Source organism: Sorex fumeus, unplaced genomic scaffold (assembly GCF_029834395.1).
Source record: "Sorex fumeus unplaced genomic scaffold, SorFum_2.1 ptg000006l, whole genome shotgun sequence".
Classification (NCBI taxonomy): domain Eukaryota; kingdom Metazoa; phylum Chordata; class Mammalia; order Eulipotyphla; family Soricidae; genus Sorex; species Sorex fumeus.
In genome coordinates this window covers 51,218,338-51,234,064 of record NW_026606063.1, presented here as the reverse complement: position 1 = coordinate 51,234,064, position 15,727 = coordinate 51,218,338, and the positions used below count along the sequence as shown (strand labels likewise).

General features: G+C 37.1%; 1 non-coding gene across 1 annotated transcript; it reads right to left on the bottom strand.

Moving 5' to 3' along the window:
* Positions 1 to 832: 832 nt before the first annotated feature.
* On the bottom strand, positions 833 to 937 carry LOC130038041 (U6 spliceosomal RNA). The gene has a single exon (XR_008794589.1). It is a non-coding gene; the product is annotated as a U6 spliceosomal RNA (small nuclear RNA).
* Positions 938 to 15,727: the final 14,790 nt, after the last annotated feature.

Here is a 15,727-nt window from a genome sequence, read left to right as displayed (position 1 = left end):
TCTTCTACAGTGTCAAAAATGGCGTGATATCACTGATGCCTTCTCATCTCGGTCAGACCAATGATGTTGTACTTGATCTTTTGTGCTCACACCATCAAGTCCTCGATGGATGCATTCAATGCCAGTGTACATGCATTGAAAGTACAGACAGTCATTTTTTTCCTTCTTTGTTTTGGCAGCCTAGTTTGGCCTTGAGATTTTATCAGCTTCTCCTTCCTCATCCTTCTTAACGCTGCCATATTGGTGGCTATTTCATGGTCAGGGGAATGAGACCCATTGTATTTACTGGATTTGGCATATCGAATATACCACGGATAAATTGCCAGGTTCTGCCCTGTGGGCTAAAGACTCTCGGTAACTTGCCAGGTTCTCTGAGAAGGATAGAGGCTTTATGGGTGGCCTCTAAGCATCCTTGCAAGTATTCCCATGATTCAAACCATATTTGAACCCCATCAAATATAGTGCGGTAATCTTGTATTATGTGTTTTATGATGCGGCTGTGCAGTCCGGAAAGCATCTTGGAGCATGGTGTTGACTGGTTAGTGGAGGTAGTGAAGGTAGTGGAGGCCTGCTGGGCTGCTAGAAGCAGGCAAAGGAGTCTGCTCCCGGGTTCACTGAGCCTGGAGACCAAGGTCAGAGTATTCTGTTTTCCTGGCTCTGTGGGGCTTCACCTGTGTGTGAGTCTTGGTCCTAGGTTCTGGAAAGCATCCTGGAGCCTGGCATGACACAGAGTCACAGTTACAGCATCTAAGTATTTTGAGCAGATACTTCTCCCTTGTTCTGGAGAATTGATGAATGACATCCTTTGACACAGGAAGTCTATATTTCTACCTGATGTAATAAGATCTTCATGAATTTGTGTGTCATCCTTGAGCAGGGGCCATGCTAATCTTCTCTGTATCATTCCTATTTTAGTATATGTGCTGCCGAAGGGAGCGATAGCACAGTGGTAGGGCATTTGCCTTACATGCAGCCAACATGACAGACCTGAGTTCGATTCCTCCGCCCCTCTCAGAGAGCCTGGCAAGCTACCGAGAGTATCTCACCTGCACAGCAGAGCCTGGCAAGCTACCCGTGATGCATTCGATATGCCAAACACAGTAACAACAAAGTCTCCAATGGAGACGTTACTGGGCCCGCTCGAGCAAATCAATGAACAACGGGAGGACAGTGACTGTGACAGTAATAAGATCAATATCATTTGCTAGTGAAGACCTCTCTTCCTTTGCTGTCTTCTTAAAATTGTTTTTATACAAGTAAAATTTGAATGCATTTTGGTGATTTTAAAAGGCACGTATAGCAGCCGTTATAGTACAGTGGGTAGTGTTTGCCTTGCATGTGGCCTATCCGGGTTCAAATCCCAGAATTTCATAAGGTCCTCCAAGCATCATTCAGTGTAATTCCTGAATGCAGAGCCAGAATTAACCCCTGAACATTGCTGTGTGCCCCCCATCCCAAATAAATAAAAAGTACATATGTTTAAAGCTACTATTACTAAGCAAAAGCTAAATATACAGAGTAGGGCTCTCTGCCTTCATATTACATTCACATTCTTTCATCAAAGACTATCACAACCATCAATTTTATATGCATTCTTCAAGGCTTCCCTATGTATTCCCATACTTGGAATTATTTTAAATTCCTATAGGAACTATTCTGCATTTACTTTGTTTAAAAAAAAACTAGACAAACTGATCATCTTTTCATGTCTACTAGTATTTACCACTGGATGATGCTGGCATGATTTTAGCAATCATTTTCTATCTATATGAAAATAAACATTATCATCCATATTTCTGTGTACACAATAGCAAGCAATACTGTATAAACAAGGTGCAAACGTAAAACTGGAATTTTCAGGATTTAAAGTACACAAATTTTTAATAGAGGCTAATTTTACATAGCTCTCTACCTTTCCTCAGAGATTACTCACATTACCAATGATTTTACTCTCCTAACATATTAATATACAGTAAATTTCACTAGTATATATCAAACATTGCACAGTCTTACATTCTCAGAATAAGCATTAGCGGGTAAGTATATATGCTTACTTTTAAGTATAGTTAGATTTATTTACTAATTTATTTAACATTTATTTTATATCTATGGTAAAAACCAAAATGGTCTATAATATTATTCTTGTATGCACTGCTTAAGAATTTGGTAGTATCACTTTTTTTGTACAATGCACTTTTAGAAATATATGTATACAGTTTTTATAGAGCCAAAATAACACATTTTAATAACCCTAATCATTATTATTTATTGAAATTTTATTAAGTTGTTTTCATTTATTTATTGGTTTAAAATATCTGGACACAGTTCTCTTTATTTAAAAATTTAAAGTCAAAATAAGCATTGCTCTTTTTTATCACAGGGACAGTTAGTATACCTGAATGGTAGTTTTTAAAGTCCCATAAAATAATATATGTTTATAACATTATTTCAAGAAATTTGAATGGAATTGATGATTTTTTTAAAAATTAAGCCTTCACTGCTGGTGGAAATGCCAACTGATTTATCCCTTTTGGAAAACAATATAGACGATTCTCAAAAAATTAGAAATTGAGCTCCCATTTGACCCAGCAATACCACTCCTGGGAATATATCCCAAAGAGGCAAAAAAGTACAGTCAAAATGACACCTGCACTTTTATGTTCATTGCTGCACTATTCACAATAACCAAAATCTGGAAAAAACCTGAGTGCCCGAGAACAGATGAGTCGTTAAAGAAACTTTGGTACATCTGCAGAATGGAGTACTATGCAGCTGTTAGAAAAGATCACTGTCTTCCTGTTTTTCACTGATTTGCTCAAGCAGGCCCAGTAACGTCTCCATTTTGAGACTTGTTGTTACTGTGTTTGGCATATTGAATAGGTCACGGGTAGCTTGCCAGGCTTTGCCATGTGGGTGAGATATTCTCGGTAGCTTGCCAGGCTCTCTGGAAGAATCAACCCGCTTGGCCAGGCTGGCTGTGTACAAGGCAAACACCCTACTGATGAAGTCATGAAATTTACATACAAGTGTTACTACATGGAAAGTATCATGCTAAGTGAAATGAGTCAGAAAGAGAGGGATAGATATAGAAAGATTACATTCATCTGGGGAATGTAAAGTAACCAAAACGAGAGATCAACACCCAAGAATAGCCGAGATAAGTACCAGGTGATTCACTCCATGTCTTAGAGGTCAGCCGCACATGCTGTGGGAGAAGGCAGCTCAGATAGAGAGGGGACCACCAAGTAAAGGGTGTTGAGAGGATCCTACCAGGATGAGAGATGCATGCTGAAAGTAGACTATAGACCAAACATGATTGCCACTCATGCCTCTTTTCAAACCAAAGCACCCAGAAGGAGAGAGAGAACAAAAGGGAATGCCCTGCCACAGGGGTGGGGGGGAGGGATTCTGGGAGCATTAAAGGTGGGGAATGGGCACTGGTGGAGGGATGGGTACTCAATCATTGTATAACTGAAATCCAAGCACGAAAGTTTGTAAGTCTACAACTGTACCTCATTTTGTTTCACTAATAAAAATTACAGAAAAAAAATGCATTGGGGCCAGAGAGATAGTGCAGTGGGTAGGGCATTTGCCTTGCATGTAGCCAGCCTGGACTCAATCCTAGCAATATATATATATATATATATATATATATATATATATATATAAAGCCATGCATTGGCCAAAAGGAAACATAAAATCTTTCAGAAAATGAAAAACATTTATTGGATGTCTTTCCTCAAATTTAGAACTTGAATTACAGTACCAAATAAATCAGCAAGAAACAAACAGACTCAATATAAACTTTGGTGGTTACCAGAGGGAAAGAGTTGGGATGGTAGGAATGAGTAGAGAACTCATTTTGGTATGGCTATGGCATCAGGATTTTGGTGGTGGGAATGATCAAAACCTGCACACACAAATAGCAGTATGAAGTTAAGGCCCTGAAGTTCAACAATATTGTTTATCCTAGGAGATATATACAATTTTTCTGCTAAATCATTTATAAAAGTATTTATAATCAATCTTTTGTAGTTTCATATATAATGTCAGAAACTGCCTTTAATTCTAAAAACTCAAACTTATTTTATAATAATTCATAATAGCTTTAAATATATATTTTGATATATCACATCTTTAAGTTATTCTGAAGGTCTTAACTAGTATATTTAGCCTTTACTTTTATACTATTGATAATCCCAATGTGATCAGCAGTTCTATTTTCATAACTGCCTATTTAATAATTTAAGCAATTATAATTCCACATTGATTCATATAAGTATATGTTCTTTTCCTTTATATCGATTTTTGAACTCAGTAACTCTCTCACCTATGTAGGAGAGCAGCCTGAGGACTCTTGGTTAACAACCATAATCATGGAGGACGCTCAACTCTAGTTTTTCTAACCTACAGAGTGTATTACCAAAGGATGACTCGAAAGAATCTACATAAAAATCACCTTTAGTGTTGGTAACAATGCAGATTCCAACTCTACTCCAAAGTTTATCCATAAAGATATCCATAAAGGTTTCCACAAAGTCCATAAGTCACTACACTTTGCATTTGTAAACAATTTGCCTTCATAAGTATAATATGGACAGTTGCACATGATAATCAAGATTACTTTATGACTTAAATAAATATAGATCTGTATTCTGAATCCAGGTATAGAACTATGTAGTCATCCATAGAACCATAGTAGGATGAATATATATATGTAAGTGTATAATTTTTAATTGATCACTTGATCACTTGACATCCTGTTATTCATCAATTTGCTCAAGTGGGCACCAGTAATGTCTCCATTCATCCCTGTCACATGCTAGTGTAGCCCAATGGCGTCTGCTCATTCTAGAAACACGAAAAGCCTCAAACCAAACTTTTAAGTTCTTGACGAAGAAGTCTGACCATATTGTGGGTGGGCGGCCACGCAATCTTTTGATGTCCCATGGAATCTAGTCGATAATGGCTGTAGTCCAGCAGTCATCTCCAAATCTCATTACATGTCCAGCACATCTGATTTTTGACATCCTGGCAAACGAGACAGCGTTCCCGATTCTCGATCATTGATGGAGGTCAGAACTCTGGATTCTTTTTCTCATTTCAGTGAAGTGTGATACTCCAAGCATAGCTCTTTTGATTCCTCTTTGGGAGACCCGAATAGAGTTCTCATCCTGTTTTTGTAAGGCCTAGGTCTCTGAGACGTATGTTAATGCATAAAGAACAGTGGAATTGAAGAGATGTGCCCATAGCTGGAGATTCTTCATTTCTTCAATGTTCTTGACGGCGTTCCAAGCTGCTCTCTTCCTCCTGTGTAATTCAGGTGCCAGGTCATTATTTGCCATGTTGAGTTCTCGACCTAGGTACACATATTGTTGCATTCAGAGTTGCTTGTTCCATTGAGAGCGAATGGAATGTCAGGAAAGAGACTGTTTCCCACAAACATTGTCTATGAAATTCAGCTGTAGTCCAACCTTTCCACACTCATGGTCGAAGTCAGCCAGCATTTGTGCCTCTTGGCTAATGTTTAGTCTTATAGAAACAATGTCATCCACAAAATGCAGGTGGTGTAGTTGCCGACCGTCTCTCTTCACTCCCATTAAATCCCATTCCAGACATTGTATGATGTTCTCAAGGGTGGCTCTGAAGGTGAAATGGTATCACTCTGCCAAACTGTTCTCTTGACATGTGTGATCATTTCTTTGTACAATGGTGAGATTCTGGTAGTGAATCCATAATACAGCTCATGGAGGATCCTGATGCATTAAGTTTGAATGCCCTGTTTGGCTAAGGCTTTGATGACCGCTCCATCTCAGCAGAATCAAAGGCCTTCTTTAAATCAATGAATGTTAGACATAGCAGCATCTTAAACCCCTGAGAATCCTCAATGAGCTTGGTTATCATGTTGATATGGTAGATCCTTTTGGGAACCTAGCTTGCTTACATGGTTGTCCTTCATCTAGTGTTCTGCCAATCCTATTCAGGATAACTTGAGTCAACAGATTGTAGAACAGTCACAGGCAGATTGGTCAATAGTTGCCAATGTCGGATGTCTCCCTTCTTGTACAGTAATACAGTACTTCTGGTTTTTCCACTGAGATGGAACCTTGCATTCAGAGAGGTAGCATGTGAAGAGCTGAACCAGTGCCTTGATGAGTACTGATGGCAGGTTCTTCAGGTGTTTGGGTCTGAACTTGTCTGGGCCGGCTGTTGTTCGCTTCTTTATCACTGAAATGGTGTGTCAGATTTTGGAAGGGAGAACTTTGGGAACGACATATCCATTCTGCAGAATTTGATATGTGGGCAGGTGGACGTGGCTATCGAAGAGATTCTAGTAGAAGTCATCTTCTCCATTGCCCTTCTGGAAGATGTGGTAGATCCATCAGTATATCGGAGGTCAGTCATCTTGGTCTTGTAGTTGGGGAAGCACAGATGGGCGTTGTAGATGCTTTTCCAAGCTTCTGCCACATCTGCCAGCTCTGTTGCTCTTCTCTCTTTGAGGTCTTCCTTTATCGCTTCTCTGCACTGCTTTGTGAGTTCAGACGTTTGCTTGTGGTTGCCTGAGGCTTGTGCCAAGCCTCTTTGGCAAATGAGCTCAAGAGTTTTCAAAGACAGGCATCTTTTTGTGGCTATCTCTCTCTCGGCTTTCCTCGCACAATCATGGAGGTACTCAACCAGTCAATCGTATTCCTCATCAAATTTGTCAATGGTGGCATCTTCCCATGTTGCTTCAATAGTGCCAAAGAGCTCCCAGTTGGTGGTCGTTCTAGGAATTCTCTTCTTAAACTTTGCAGCCCTTTCTCCCCGATCTATAAAGTAGAATTTTGCATGAAGGAGACAGTGGTCCAATCCCGTATGGAATTTTGGGAGAACAGCAACATCAGTCAGGCAAAACTGTCAATGAATATGATGTGCTCTCTTTTGTTCTGGAACAGTCCACCAGGAGACTTCCATGTCCGATGTTTGGATTCGGCCTTCTGAAACTGTGAGTTACCATGGATTGTCTTGGTTGACATGATGAACTCAGTCTCTCACCCTGTTTGTTCCATTCTAGGGCATGGGTCCCATTGTGGAATTCTTCAGATGATCTTCTGGGTCCTATCTTGGTGTTAAAATCACCGACAATGATCTTGTAAAAGGTGTGGTCTTCTTTATAGAACTTCTCCAGCTCCATTTGAACTTCTCAATTCTCCTTCATCATAATTGGATGTTGGTACATAGACAACAAAATAGAAACTGCCAGCAGTGAGCCACATCTATTGAAGTGTATTTGTGACGTATTCAATATCCCCAAACAAGTAAATACAATGGGTCTCATTTCCCTGACCCTGAAAGAGCCACCAATATGGCAGCGTTAAGAAGGATGAGGAAGGAGAGGCTGATAAAAATCTCAAGGCCTAACTAGGCTGCCAAAACGAAGAAAGAGTAAAATGATTGTCTGTACTTTCAATGCATGTATGCTGGCATTGGATGCATCCATCGAGGATCTGATGGTACAAGCAGGAAACATCAAATATGACATCATTGGTCTGACTGAGATGAGAAGGCATCAATCACATCATGCCGTTTTTGACACTGGAAAAGAACTGTTCCTCAGAACATGTGAAAATAGAGGCATTGGTGGTATCAGTGTCCTTGTCAACATGAACTTGGCCATGAGCATTCATTCATCAAATGCCTAACAATTTTTAATTACTAAAACAAAATATTCAGATTTTATTAACACTATAAGAGAACTGATGTATATTTTATCTATTCCTTACAGTTTCCTTTTTTAAATTTTGTCTTATCAATAAAATAATTGAGGCTTAGAGAATATAGTGTTCCATAATTAAGGGTTATAAAACTGGTAAATGATAGATAAGGGTATCATATTCCAGATCTTTGCCTGATGATCCTCAAAATATACAGGCCAACTCCCTGGAACTTTTGTATGTTTCCTTATTTGATCAAATAAACTTTTTTCAGGTACAACTAAGGATCTTGAAAAGGAGAAAGTATCCTGGCTTACCAGGTGGGTCCCAAACATAACCATAGGAATTCCATATGCAGAATAGAACTAACTATAAGAAGGCAATGATGAGTGGAATAAATTACAAAGACTAATACTACTGATTTGGAAGGAGAGAACTCAGGGTAAAGAATTCAAGAAATGTATATTCAGGTACTGGAAAACAAAGTCTAGTCTGCAAAGTAGTCATCTCATTTCCTTGATTTTTGGCTAAGGAAATTGGTGGTAGAATTTTTTTTTAAAATAATGGAATGAATTGTTATTATTTAAAAAATCAAGTTTGAATCCATTTGCTACAGTAGCCCTAGGAAACTAATGTTGACACTCATTATGACCACGCACAAATATCCCAATTATGTTCTCAAATTCAGAGCATGATCAATTGTACATTTTTATCTTTCATTGAAGTTAGGCATGAACAGGTGACTTGCCTGACTAATAAAAAAGTGAGTAGAAAAGACAGTGTTAGTTCTGAGTTAGGAGTCAATGCAGAATTTGTCACTTTCCTTCTTTCTTTGATGGTGATGTAGTGATCACAGAAATATGTCAAGAGGACATTCTCATCAGCTTTGGTTCCCAAATGGCTAGGATGAGCAGAGGCACCTGGAAACCATCAATGGGAAAAATAAGTTGGTTTTTGGATAAAGCCTGAATTTAGGGGATTATTGTTTTACTGAAGTATAATTTAGCCTATGATGGAAAATATTGGTTATAATTATGCTAATTTTACAGAATAAGAAAGCTTCTCATATATATATTTTGACTAATTTTTAGAGTCTCTTATCATTTATTTAACATTTTAAGGAACTTGAACTTCCTACAAATTTGAGCAGATTGACTAAATGTTTGAGACTGTATCCTATGAAAAACTTAAATTAACTGAAACTTTCTTCTTATAAGTATCATCATTTTTTAATTAGAGAATGGTTTTTGCTTTATGTTATTATTGAAATATTTTTTCCAGTACAATAGACCTTAGTAATGCTTATGATCCCAAGTTCACATCATATTAGAGGGTGATCCAAAGCATTCAGACTTCAGTATCAGAATCAAATTTACTATCCAATTATAGATTCTATCCTCTCACACTCACTCCCCTACAACACCTACTATTATCACCTGCTTGCTTTCTTTATGCAATATAAGCCTGCCTTACTGTCTGTTTTATGAAGGAGTTTACTATGTCACCCTTATCTCTTTTCCAAGACTTACCTCTGGCCCTAAACATGGTAGATTAATATTTATCATGATTTGGTTTTCTTTAGAGGAATTAAGGAGGAAATATTGAAACTGAACTGCTATAGCTAATCTGTACATATAGTGCAACACAGACCTTCATCCAAACCACAGTCCCTTCTCTATAATATACCTACTTTGACATAAGACTGAATTACTCTTACGTAGGGCTGTACTGGACCATCTGATGTGAATATCTGTCTCTCCAAAAACTATGATCTGAGATGTCATAGAAAACCATGGAAAATGTCAAAAACAAGAAGCAACATGATAACAAGACCCTGTTTCAAATTAAAGTTCTGCCTTTATTGGTGAAGAGCTATGCTAAAAGCTGTTATTTGAAATATCTGTAGATAGTTTGGATCTGTGAATAATTGCTATCTGCACATCTCAAATTCTTTACAGTTTTCTGTTAGACATATCTGCACAAGGCTATAAATAGTGAAGCAATGTCGCTCACTGTATAATACAGTCTCTCTGCTTTTACAACTCATCATGAACTTCTATGTAATTTATTTTTTATTGAAGAATTCCAATTAATGGCTTCCTGGTGATTTTAAAGCCTCAAATTATCAGTCTCTGAAAACAAAGCAGAGAACATAATTATCATAAACCGAGAATTTTTCATTTTGAAGCTTATCTGTTTGTGCTAAGTATCTTGTCTGTAAGTAATTAGTGCCTTTATTTTTTTCAGTAAAAATAATGACCATTCTATACTACACATCCAAATTTTGTTAACTGCTAGATGTACTGTATGTATTATATTTGAAAATGGACCACCTTGGACTAGTTTTAAAGTATTTCATCAAATGATAATAGCAACAACAAAATACATCTGTTTGTCAGAATAAATTATGTGGCGTGTATTTAAAAAACCTATTATATCCTTTTGCTTTCTTTCTAAGAATAAAAGCCTTGCAAAAATATGTACTTGCCATTTATTACTAGGGCTGCCTAACATGAAAAGACCCGTTTTATCTTCCATTTATAATTTGTAACCGCTAAGCAAATTGATCAGCCAATGGCTTGGTTGGAGAGGGTCTTTCATATGATCATTTCAAAACGTTTTTCTAAAGATTAAAAAAAAACTCAATAAAATAAATGACAATATAAACCAACTACCCCTTCTTCAATATATCGAAGAATTCAAGTTTTTCTGATTGTTAAAAATAAAGGGTCAGGGACTTTCTTTCTGATGGAAACAGGAAATGCAACTTCCTAGAAGAGATATGATATTCAGACCAAATATTTTCCAGTGAAGTTTCACCATAAGACTTGATGTAAAATTGACTTGATTCAATATTAAGGCCAACCAGAGGGTGTGGCCCACAAACAAACAAACAACAACAACAAAAGAATCATGTCTGGGCAGAGATATAGTACACATGCCTTGCATGTGCAGACCAGGGGCCAATCCCTGGTACCCCATATGTTCCCCAGCACCACCAAGAGTGATCCCTGAGCACAAAGCCAGCAGTGAACTCTGTTGATCCCTGGGTGTGGCCCCCAAATAAAGATAAAACAAACAAACAAACAAACCTATCCTGGATGGAAATATAGTAAAAGAGTTAAGGTGCTTGCCTTGTACACAGTGATGGTGTGATCACGGCACTGCATGTGTGTTTCTGATCTTCAGGATTGGGGCTATAATCTCCTTCTACAAGAATCATTTTCAAGTTATAAAACTAACGTTTCCTAGGGCCTGAGCACAGTGGGTAAGGTGTTGACCGGGTTCCATCCCCGGCACCCAATATAATCTCTTAAGTACTGCCAGGAGTAATTCCTAAGTGCAGAACCAGGAGTGATCGCTGAGCACAGAGCCAAGAGTAAGCCCTGAGTACTATTGGCCCAAACAAACACCAATAAAACTAATATTTTCTTTCAAATAATTTGAAAGGCATAGGTGTATTTTATGTAAAATATGCATTTACCCACTTATATATAATATTTGCTTTTCTATTTTTAGTACTTTTATCATTATTCAGTAAAAAAGAAATATTCATAGAGATATACACAAACAAATACACACACAAGGAAGGATCATTCTACCCACTTACTCCGTGCATCCATATGCCACACTATTTTCTTTGTTTTTATTTAACTGTAGGTATCTCTGTCAAATGTAAGATTCTGATATCCTTTCACTTCCTTTATACAATTTATTGCATATTTTCAATTCTAGTTTTTCTTCAAATGAATTTTATAATAATTTATAGAGTAAAATAATACCTCTTGAAGCTACACTATCTTAATAATAATTTGTAAGATTACTATTCTCACAATAATCAGTCTTCCACTTACTAATAAGTTATATCTATATATTAATTGCTTTATATGTTCAGTTTAGCCTCTTATTCTATTGTCTATTAAATGTCTCTGCCATAGAACTCACATAGTCAAATTTGTCAAATGACGTAACTAATGCATAGGTTTAAATCCTTATTCTGTCTTTTACAAGTTCTGTGACTGGGAATTAAAGTAATTTAACATCTTATATTCTTAATTTAATCAATAGTCAAATAATAATCAGCCTAATATAATTATCATGGGAATAAGTTGTTATTCAGTTTTCAACTTAAAACAACTGACAGTCAATAAACTCCAAGACATGTTGGTGAACACTATATTTGTCAGGAAAGCATGTTAAAGAAGAATCGGTAGAGGCAAAAGAGATAGTATAGGGGATAAGGTGCTTGCCTGCATGTGAATGCTGCCAGTTTAATCCCTAGTACCACATATGTTCCCCCAAGACCTGCCCTGAGTGATCCCTGAGCTGGAGCCAGAAGAAAGCACCAAACACCACTAGGCCTTGCAAAAATAAATAAATAAAAGAAGAATGAACAAAACTACTGCAAGTGATAGAGGCATAGAAAAAAAGAGGACAAGTTCATGTCACCAAAGTTTCTAATATGGATTCAAATAGAGAATTTAAAATAACAACTACTGGTTGAAACTGAGAAGTATTTATCTTTGCATCTTGGCAGAACCAGAAATTGAGAGAAAAGTAAGCCCTCCACACTTGGAGGATGGCTGCAATATTGAGAAAGAATTTCATGGGACTGGAATGCAGAACAATTCTAGGCCATAGGAAGTTTTTCCTATAAGCATTAGCAGTAAAAACCCAAATCAATCAAGCAGAAGGAACAAAACAGATAAGTATTAAGGAAGAAAAGAATATGTTAAGCTCATGTTCAGCTCAACTGTAGACCAATTTACCTGATTAAAAAAAAGTGGGAAATAAAGAAAATAATATAAGTAATTTATATTTTCTAATAACAATCCAATGCTTGGCCTGCAATGAATTGAATATACTGGGATATTTGAGTCTAAGTGTGCCAGCTGGATAATAGTTTCCATTCTCTACTTCAGTGTTCATGTAGGCCCAGCCATAATGTCCTTAAAAAAAGAAAAGGAAAGAAAAGAAAAGAAAAAGGGACTAACTTTAGACACTGGTCCTGTTTTCAATAAAGCCTTATTTTAATAGAAACACTATGTCTCTCTTCGAAGTCCCCACCTTTTTTAGGCAGCTTGCCAGCTGAAGGCAGAAAGAATTCTAGCACATTGTCCCCAAATTCCAGGCAGATCACAAAAATAAACTGTCCCAGAATGTATTCCTTTTAAGAAAAATTGCTTATTCAAGGCTTGCTTTTTTTGTTTGTCTTCCTTCTTTCCTTTCCAAACACTTTTTCTTCTAACATCATGCTGTAAAGTTGCCATCTGTCTCAAACATACACATACACAAAAGGGAAATCCACTTACAATGAATACTGGAAAGACGAAAAATAAGTTGGTTACAAGTCGGTATTCTATAGCATATGACTTTTCCAACCCAGTGACCAAAATCTGAATTACCTCCTAATCAATTGTCTCCTGGTTTCACTATTTATTCAAATTTAAAATTAATGAATAACCACATTAAAATTTACCTTTCCCCAGTATTCTCAAGAGAACATATGAATATTTTGTTGATGAGAATTAAATACATATGAAAACCAAAACCCAAAAATAAAAATCACTCTAAGTGGCAGAGACTAGTTGAAAATTTTTGGGTGAGTGTTTAGGATCCCCTGAGTCAGAATTGCCTAGCACACTTGCCCAAATATACTCCTTTATTTTGGGGTAAGAATGCAACACACCTATTGTTTCTGAGGGGCTTCTCTCTGTTCTGTGCTCAGGGATCAATCCAGGCAGTACTCAGTGGAATCTATGTGGTAGTGATTATTGAACCTGAGTTGGTCACATCTCTCCAATCCTAAATACATCTACTCAATTAAAACCTAGATTGTACATATCATCAACCTTTTATTAACCACTCAATAGGTGCTCAATCGTAATAAATCCACACTCAGTCATCACAGTCCTCACTAGACATTTTATGACATATCCTTGTAACTACAGTTATCATGGGTTGCTTTTCTTCCAGGTGCTCTCATATTTTCTTCCTCTTCTTTATGGTCCTCACTCATGTGAAGGTTTTTTCCTATGGCAAATACTTTCCTCAAGCTGTTTCTCTTGTGAAAATCTTGGAAATTTCTTTCAACAAATCTTTCAGTGAATGATTCTGCTATCTTATTTGGAATTTTGAAAATCCAACCCTGTCCAAAGTAGTGATTGCATGTAACCTTGGGTATTTTTCTCTTTTTGTCTTATTTTTAAATTATCAGTCTTTAAACACTTAGGATGTACTTGTTATTTACTTCTCTTGCCCCATTCACACATATTTTCTTGATTCAAAACTTCATAAAATCTATACTTCCTGTTTAGAGAGCATAAACCATTGCAACACAGAACAACACTCAGAATGTGGTCAATAAAATGAGGCAATTTGGGGCACGTCTTATGCAATGGAATTCTTATATAAGTGGCCTGAGTATTTTAATTTCTTGTACTTTTGTTGATAATTTCAAAGCACTTTTATGGGCTGAAGAGATAGTATAAGAGTTAAGGCACTTGCCTTGTATTGTAAAGACCCTAGTTCGAATTCCCAGCATCACATATGGTTCCCTGAGCACTGGCAGTTTTCTCTCCTGAGCAGAGCTAGAAATAGCCTCTGAACACTGTTGGATATAGCTGTTAAAAAAAAAAAAAGCAACAAAAATAGCACAATTTCAGATTGCAATGCTTCAGTCAGAATGTATAATCATGCTTGACTACTGGTTGTATGTTCTCCTTTGCTCCAAGAAGCAACCTTAAAATGGCCAGTCCACTTCATAAAGGTGTTTTGCCTAAACATCGCTGAATGTTCAATGTAAATAAAAGGCCAAGTGGTACTTGAAATTGCTTTCCCAAATCCTTTATTTTTATTTCTTGTGCAGGACTGGGCCTTGATGGAAATTTCTGAATTATCTGTGCAGACAGCACAGCAGTAGGGCATTTGCCTTGCACACAACTGGCCCTGGCTGACCTGAGTTCGATTCCTAGGCCCCTATCGGAGAGCCCGGCAAACTACTGAGAGTATCTAGCACGCACTGCAAAGCCTGGCAAGCTCCCTGTGACATATGCGATTTGGCAAACACAGTAACAACAAGTCTCACAATGGAGACGTTACTGGGCCTGCTCGAGCAAATGGATAAACAATGGGAGGACAGTGCTACAGCGCAGTGCAGACTGAGGAAAATAACATTTAATGAGAATCTGGGTTTCATTCTCAGTTCACTCTGCTCATGGGATAAGGAAAACTTTATTAATTTGTCTACATCTCAGTCTTCCCATATGCAAAATGAGGATATTAAACTAGATTATCTCTGCAGTCTCTTGGAGATCAAATATTTTGTTGTGCAAGTAATTCCAAACATGGGGAAAGAGTCCTGGCCATTGAATCTAGTATTGGAGAAAGCCTCTGAATAGCAACACATCTATGTCATGTGTCTCAGGCCAACCACAATCACCTAATTTTAATATAATTCTTAGCAATATAAAGTGTCAGAAAGACAAGAAAAGACCCCACTCACATTAAAAAAGAACTCATTTGTGCTGAGTTCAGCTGATTGCACTGAGCAGGTATGGATGTTTTGGTTGGACACCTGGTAAGAAGCACAATTTGTCCTTTTGTTTTGATTTGTTCTATTACTAGGGTTTATTTTGCCTGGTAGTTTTATATTTATAATAAAAAGGTTCCAACACCTGTCAATAACCCAAATCAAATGTTCCTTTGCCCTTTATTTTTATATGCACAATTATATCCACACGTTCATACATGCATGCATGTTGGTCAAAGGTCTTACACACTTTGGTGGTGGTAAACTGAGGTAAGTTTCAAAATAATAATGGTTAACAGTTATCATTAAATGATATCATTATCATTAAGTGATCAATAATTATCATTTATTGTATAAATCTATAAAAATTAATTTTTTAATTTTCCCTGAGGACTGTTAACACTAATAATGGGTGAGGAGTTGGAACACTGTATACTTGAAATTCTGTTATTAACAGTATTGTAAATTACAATGCCTAAATAAAAATTAGGAAGAAAATAGA